The sequence below is a fragment of the Trichomycterus rosablanca genome, unplaced genomic scaffold (genome assembly GCF_030014385.1).
Source record: "Trichomycterus rosablanca isolate fTriRos1 unplaced genomic scaffold, fTriRos1.hap1 scaffold_406, whole genome shotgun sequence".
NCBI lineage: Eukaryota > Metazoa > Chordata > Actinopteri > Siluriformes > Trichomycteridae > Trichomycterus > Trichomycterus rosablanca.
The window spans coordinates 1,297-9,581 of record NW_026947234.1 but is presented as its reverse complement, the minus strand read 5'-3'; the positions used below and the strand labels follow the sequence as shown (position 1 = coordinate 9,581).

The window sequence follows — 8,285 nt, the reverse complement described above, 5'->3', positions numbered from 1 at the left end:
CTTTGCTTGACAATTCTATTAGCTTCTGTATATTCTTCTTGTGCTTTTACTTTTGTTGCTCTTGTTCTGCTGTTGTTCACCATTGCTTTCTTTTCTCTTCTTTCTTCTATCTTCTGTAGCGTCTCTGCTGAGATCCATTCCTTGTGTGTGTAAGATTTGAAGCCCAGAACTTCTTGGCATGTTGAAGTCACCGCTTCTTTCACTTTCTGCCACTTCTGTTCTATCGTCTCATCTTCAAGCAGCTCTTCTAGGACCTGGAACTTGTTGGAGAGGGTGACCTTGAACTCGTCTTTCTTCTTGCTGTTTTTCAGCGTAGCGATGTTATAGCGCTGTCGTTGGCTGGACCCCCCTGTCCAGTTCTTCTTCAGTTTCAGCTTCAATCTAGCCACAAGGAGATGATGGTCGGAAGCAACGTCTGCTCCTCGTTTGACGCGTACGTCTTGAAGAGAGCGGCGAAACTTCTTCCCGATGCACACGTGGTCGATCTGGTTTTCCGTCGACAGGTCTGGTGACACCCAAGTCGCCTTGTGTATCCTCCTGTGATGAAAAACACTTCCTCCGATGACCAGGTTACTTGCGGCGCATAGATCGGCAAATCTCTCCCCGTTTTCGTTCATCTCGCCCAGCCCTTGCTGCCCCATGATCTCCTCGTACCCTCGGTTGTCGTTGCCGATCTTGGCGTTGAAGTCACCCATTACGATGACGATGTTCCTCTTTGGTCTGTCTTGTATGGTGGTTGACAGTCTGTTGTAAAAGTTCTCCTTCTCCTCCTCTTCACTGTTGTTCGTCGGGGCGTAGCACTGGATTATGTCCATATTGATCCTCTTCCTCTTTGTATGGAAGGAGGCTGTCATGATCCGTGGTCCGTGCGCCTCCCACCCAATGAGCGCTCTCTGTGCCGACTTGGAAAGCATCAGGGCCACTCCATGGGTGTGTGCGGCTTCTTCCTGCTCGTGTCCCGAGTACAACAGTAACTCGCCGGAAGTCAGTCGCTTCTGCCCGGAGCCAGTCCACCTTGACTCGCTGATTCCTAAGACGGTGAGGTTAAACTTCCTCATCTCTGCGGCCACTTGCGCTGTCTTTCCAGTCTCATACATGGTCCGGACGTTCCATGTAGCGATGGTAGTGGTGGTCCTGGTGGAGACGATGGTCTTCGGCCCGACGGCTTCTAGATGACTCTGGCTTTCACCGTCCGACGTCATACGCCTTCCAGCTGGAGGTCCATCTTCTCCCAGGTCCGTGGTGTCTGTTAGTATTCTTGTTGGCGTTTCTGTAGCTAGGGTTTTTTTTTACAGGGTGGGGTAGCTAGCCCCACGCCCAACCCTCCTCCTTTTGCAGCCGGGCTTGGGACCGTCCTTGGCGGAGTTTTTTTACATGGGTATAAATCTCTGTCTGTCCTTAGCAGCGAATATCAAAATGACCAATAAAAAGATGAAAAATCATTCAATCTCTTTAACGAGTATTTCCATTGGCTGCTAGACCTGTCCATCAAAACCGTGTATCTCCTCCCCGACCCCCCCCCCCCCCTTGGTACTGCTTTTATTTGTTTTCTTTATTTTTATTTTTGCTTTATTTTGTGATTATATTGTAACTAATATGTAACTAATAAAGCTCAGTTTGAGTTGAGTTGAAAGATTTGGAACTTGTTTGCTGCGTCCGAGTAGTTCAAGCCTTTAAGGTAAGAATGAAACTTCTGTTTCTTTTTAAAATGAGCACTTTGGTCTCTAAAATACGCTTTTATTTGTCACAATCGTGTGTGAGCTCGCGTTCATATGAGTGGTTCTTATTACATGTTTACTTGAAGATTAGCTTGCATATTGACTAGCCAGCTAACCTTAGCCAGCTAACTTACCAAAAACTAACTAGTTCACTTTATGTTTTGCGTGAACTCAGTCTTTTTCAGACTAGAAACATCTTAGATAAGTTATGTGCAGTGGTAAATGAGCCCTATTGTATCTAAATTGCGTATCTGTGGTTTGTTTGCACCGTTACTGTCAGAGGAAAAAGTTCCTGAAAAGTTGGGTTTTTGGAGATACGTGTTTTTCAACAGACAGCGACGATATGTACAATAAATTCAGAAAATAAATTCAGACCTCTCGAATGTCTCGAAACTTGCTGTTTGGTGTTTGGAGAATTTAAAAAAAGCTAACAAAACGAAAACTGAAGTCTCTTATTCACAAAAGTATTCAGACCCAATACTTTGTAGAAGCCCTTTGGTAGCAATTACACCTGCAAGTTGCACTTGGATATGTCTCAACAAGCTTTGCACACGTGAGTTTGGGTGTAATCTTTGGGAGAGATTACAGGGTTTTTTATTTTAAATTACATCTCGGAAAACTCAAAACGTTTTCACTTAAAAACAGTAAAAAATGATAAATTATATTCTTGCAAAATCAAATTCACATCACAGAGCCTGTAAACGTCAAGGGGTCTGAATACTTTCTGAATTTACTGTATTTGTTTGAACGAGTCTGAAGATGAAACACAGACTGAAATGTTGTTCTTGTAAGAGTTGTTATGTGAGTGTTAGGTTATTTATATTCTGTTTACCTGCAGAGCAGCTTGAGCTCGGCGCTCTTAATGTGATTGAGCTGAAAGATTTAAAGTTGTTTTGCTCTTTTTTTGAGCCCCTGAGATACGTTTATACAATCTGTGTACAACCTGTAAAGATCGTATGTCTGAGATTATAGATGTTACACGTCATAACATTTTGGCCAGTGATCTGATTTTAAGGTCTTAATGTTTGTGACCCCAACATGAACCACCTCAGTGCTTCATCAGCCTTTTATCCCAGTGTGTGCCAGTAAAAATGGCTCATTAACAAATTTATATAAACACTTGAATATTGAATATTGTTAAACATTTACAGCTTTTCTCCAGTTCTCAAAGCATACAGAAGAAACATACAGTGTAAAATGTAGTAAAATGTTTTAATAAAACAGTAAAAAATACAAATACACTCATACCATTCTCACCATTCAGCATTTCATGTAAAATATACTTCATCAGTGAAATATAGAGCATACTGTACATACATGTATAATAAGATTATTAGGTAAAAAATTATTTGGCTAATTTTGTTATTACCAGGCGGCACGGTGGCTCAGTGGGTAGCACTGTCACCTCATAGCAAGAAGGTCCTGGGTTCGATTCCCAGGTGGGGCGGTCCGGGTCCTTTCTGTGTGGAGTTTGCATGTTCTCCCAGTGTCTGTGTGGGTTTCCTCCGGGAGCTCCGGTTTCCTCCCACAGTCCAAAAACATGCAGTCAGGTTCATTGTAGACACTGAATTGCCTTGTAGGTGAATGTGTGTGTGTGTGTGCCCTGTGATGGACTGAGTCCCGTCCAGGGTGTTACTGTGTGCCTTGCGCCCATTGAAGAGCTGGGATAGGCTCCAGCACTCCCTGCGACCCTGATTGGATAAGCGGTTAGGAAAATGATTAAATTTTGTTATAACCATCTTAGTAAAAACTACAAACATTCTGGCTTTTATTTTTCTTCAATGAAAACATCCTAAAACCTTCTCTTAACCTTAACACTGAAACAGGGATTAGCTTTCTACACTTCTGTCATTTAGTTTTTTCATTAAATGTTGGCGCTTTATCTTTTCTGCAGGATTTGGTACTATTTTAGGCCGTTTTTTAAACAGCCTGGATAAAATTCCTCCAGATGACATTCTGTGTAGTGAATGAACTTGTAGAGCAAGTACCGCCAGTATGATTACCAAAACTGATCAGAAGTAATTAAAAGTCATTTTGTGAGCTGATTCCTGCTTCTTGCAGCCTTTTACCCCATTTGGTCATTGAAGTCTTCATGCCAAAGTTGGGTTTGTGATGATGCGCTGGGTGAAGGTAACTCTTCTTCAGGACTAAGTCCTGAGTCCTCAGATGTTTCGCTCATGTCATCTTCGGGTTTTGGCTTCGCGTCATCGATCTTTTTCGAGATTATTTTATGCCACTTTGGGAGGACGTGGCAGACGATGACTCCATAGTTGGAGACCATCATGGCAGAGACCTGGATGAGGGTACGCTGATCCGTTTGGGTGATGAAGAGTGGAATTGAACAAAGCCAGACGAACAAATGAAAGAGCATGCTGAAGACTATCGGCTCAGTATTGTCCACTCTTCCTTTGAAGGCTAAGAAGAAGCACGACATGGCTAGAGCCGCAATGTAGACATGCATCGCTCCGACCAGAGAGCCCTGAGTGCACTGACGGATTTTGATAACTGACTCAGATAACTCCTTCTCTTCAACCTTTGGAGAACCGAATATGAACCAGAAGAAAAAAACAAGAACTTGAGCACCAGTCAGTAGAGCGATGATGATATAACGCTTGTTAAACTTACTGAAGAAGCGCTGCCTCTCAGGGCTGATAGACATGATGGCTAAGAACGACACAAAAGCTTTCGTGAGAATGCACGACACACAGAGGGTGAAGGCCAGACCATACATGGCCTGCTGGGCCCTGCAGTGGTGGTCGCTGGGCCAGCCTAAAAAGAGAATCAGACCTCCGAAACTCACCATCAGGCCAAACATCATAATACAAGACAAGACTACGTTGTCCTCGATTATGGAATTGTTCCTGTGTAGAACGAAATAGATCAGCGATGATACCAGTAGCAGGATTCCTATCACTGTTCCAATCAACACCACAATGGAGTACGCTGAGGACCACTCCAAATACTGAATCTCCCACTACAGAACCTGATAGAGAATAAGTTCCCTCTGGACACTTTTGACACTTTACTTCATCTGTGAAGAGAAAAAAGGTGGAAAAGCTACATTAGGAGAACGGCAGTGAAGGTACAGACCAGACGAGTGTTCTTAATAAAATGACCAAAGACAAACAATTGATGTAAAAGTGCAAAATGACAGGAATGTACATGTCAAAGACCGAATGACTGATAAAAAACAGGTTCTGTACAGAGCAGAGGACGTATTTTGACATTTCCAACAGGGATGCTTATAAAGGAACAAAGACTCTGGTTTAAATTTATTACAAATTCAAATCCAGTAAAGTTGAGAAAGTGAAAAATGTTGATTGATGATTTGTTAACCTCCTTTTCATTTTTTTTCTTTCAGCTGATCGCTTATATAGAGGTCTCTACAGCAAATCTGGATGCCCTCCTGAAGCAACCCTTCTATTTGTATTTGGGTTTGTGAGAGTGCACAGACAGGTACTGGTTTTTTCAGCATCGTTTTTTAATCTTACCTTTTATCCACAGAGATCGTTCATGGTTTTCTGAATGACTGAACAAATGTGACAGACTGTAAAGTACAGAGGAAACGCTGTCTGCGTCGAGCTCGCAGCATTCTTAAGGACTCCTCCCATCCTGCACACAGACTGTTTGCCCTCTTGCCCTAGACAAGACCAAGACCAGCAGATTGAGGAACAGCTTTTTCCCCAGAGCTGTCTCCATACTGAACTCTGCCCCTCGTTAACCCGCCACATCTCTCCTCCTGGTAAAGGTTGCGCTACAAACCTTTTCTCATTTGTTCATAATTTCCACCTATATCGTATACATCTGTCTATTATGTTCATTGCACCTTAATCTGTATCACCTTAATTTCAATCTGTATATTATGTCTATAGCACTCCCATCTATACATCATGTTTACAGTACATTCAATAATATATTCACCTGTATATATTGTTCATACCACTGCCCGTATTTTGTAAATAATGTATATCGTAGATACTGTACATCCTGCACTTGCTGCTTATTGCACTTCTGGTTAGATGCTAAACTGCATTTCGTTGCCTTGTACTTGTACATGTGTAATGTTAATAAAGTTGAATCTAATCTAATCAAATCTAAAATCCTTGCCTGATGAAGCTTCCCAAAAAATGACAACCCTCGACCCATCCTTACTTATGACTGAGGCTTTTGTTAATGCTCCATCACCTGTTTTTTACAGGGATCATTTGTCCACATTATTGATACCCTTTTCCGGGCTTGGGATCAGCACTGAAGGTGCACTGATGTGCGTCCTCACAACATCCAGGTTCATGAGCCACCATGCACCATGTATTTGTAAACCATGCCCTGGATTTAAACCCCCTGAGCTGAGGCAGTACTGCTACCAGCAGCGTGGTTACCATCACACCACACCAGCTCACAGGATAAAGCAGTGCATGGTGAAAAATATATTAAAAATAAATAAATCACTGCTTTCTGTTTTGTTTGTTTTTGGTTTATTTATATTTTTCACGTCATGGAGCACATAACTGCACTAAAAAAAATACTCCAGCCGGCAGATCTGCGTAAGAACCGGATCCTTCTGTTTTAGAGGAAATGATTCTACATCCATCCATACTCACCTGACACGTAGTAAAATCCAGCATCACACTTTTTACATTCATAGCAGCAGGTCGAAAGTTCTAATATCCTAAATTCTACAGGCTCGCAGGTCTTTAAACACTTTGAGATGGGCACCTAAGATTTAAAAAAAGGTTTAGTTAAAATACTCAAAGAGGTCTGAACCTACAATTAAAGTCAAAAGTTTACATACTCAGGAGTGATTTGTATATCATGTTACATTCTGACTTTCATCATTTTTGCTTTTTAATTTTCCTTTTCTTTCTATGACTGCCATTCATAAAAATAGGAACGAACGAACTTTAATTTTAACTGTCATAACTTTGTATAGATCTGTATCCTGGCATATTTAACACACAGTTCATGTCGTACAGGTCTGAAGCACTGAACTCAGTCTCACCGTGTTGTTGGACCGTTGGATTTTGCTCTCATTGACCTCCACTTTCCCATTTCTGATGAGGAATCTTCCTACCACGTCAAGCACCCTGTCGTCACCACTCTTCTTCCACATGACGAGGTTGTATCCGTTTTCGAATTCCCCCTTGTCGTTAAAGGAAAGTGTCTGGTTGTCCATGCTAAATTTTATCTGGCGTAGAATGCTTAACAGCTAAACATTATAAAGAGTCATTTGTTACTTGAGTACTTGAGTTTTATTTTAATAATGAGTTTGTTAAACAGCTTCGATGTTGTTAACTGTTTCCCTTTTTGCATCTCGATTTAGAAACGATTCAACGACTACATTTCTCTCATCATAATCTTCAGCACTTTACTGCTGAACCACCTCAGCACCTAATAAGAAAACGTTAAGCGTAAACCACACTTTTCAGTGGACTTGGCTTTGGTGGTGGAGGTGTTACCCTGGAAGTGTTATAAGAACTAGAGAGAGTGAACAGCATTAGGCTCTGTTTTAATACAGTTTGCTTGGTGGTGCAGTTAGCTGCCCCAAAAAGGGGCTGAATTTAAGTTTTTACCGACATAAATAAACAACATTTACCTTCCAAGGAAGAAAGTCTGCGTCTCCAGAACAGGAAGTGTCGCTGCAGTTGAGGAGTTCCCTGATGGCGTTAACGATGGCATACACCGGAACTCTCTGACTGTAAGCAAGGACGGATTAAGGATAGTCTGGGCCCCTTATGAATGATTTGTATTGTATCAATTCATCTGCCAGGCTCATGTTCAGATCTGAAGGATATGCTGCAGCGAGTGAGTTAACCTTTAAAGTGAGCTCACTGTTGGACATATTGTCAGGCATGAAAAGAACATCAAATAGCTCAGTTAAGTGTGTGTATGCATTCAAACTGCTTGAAATTGCTTGTCTTAAATTTAAATAATTGCAAAATTGCTAAATTAATTTGTGTCTCTGCGCTTAAGAGAAATTGAACATAATAATTTTGAAACAATATAAATTCAGAAACATTAAGTAAGGGCCTGAATCGCATATTTGCAACAAAACGTCTCTTATGAAATATGGTAGCTTGCCTGGCAATTTGTAGGTCCCTAGAAAGTCAAGGAGCCATGATAAACGACTTCTATGGAAGTCATGGGCCCCATAGTAGGGGCCCTCGTGATCAAGGGCCCTCTAATGGTATGCCCTGCTCTTCTCTAGGGCCCTCTGGTAGGGGCTCTCATAACCAGGGCCCTCTAAAAATATGCCCCCCTCTTTCCTAGGACCCCTAATAGCCAGAAGTCGAAGTCAGAGCAGTGCCACAACGCCTCATCCATTTTCATAAGGGGCCCAAAAGCATGGCTAGGGCCCCCAAAAGCATGGCTAGGGGCCCCAAAAGCATGGTTAGGGCCCCCAAGAGGCCCTGGGGTCAAAGTCCCTAATAGTCAGAGGATCCTTAAAATGGAGGGCCCTCGGAAATAAAAATATATTGTATCATAAATGTTGATAGGCATCGCAAAATGTTTTGGGCCAGGGCCCCACGCCCTGGTGATGTACGGGAGTGTCCTACCCCAGAGAGCTGC

At 42.2% G+C, this 8,285-nt stretch overlaps 1 pseudogene; it reads right to left on the bottom strand.

Moving 5' to 3' along the window:
- Window positions 1-3,680: 3,680 nt before the first annotated feature.
- LOC134308019 (G-protein coupled receptor family C group 6 member A-like) lies at window positions 3,681-7,413 on the bottom strand (annotated as a pseudogene).
- Window positions 7,414-8,285: the final 872 nt, after the last annotated feature.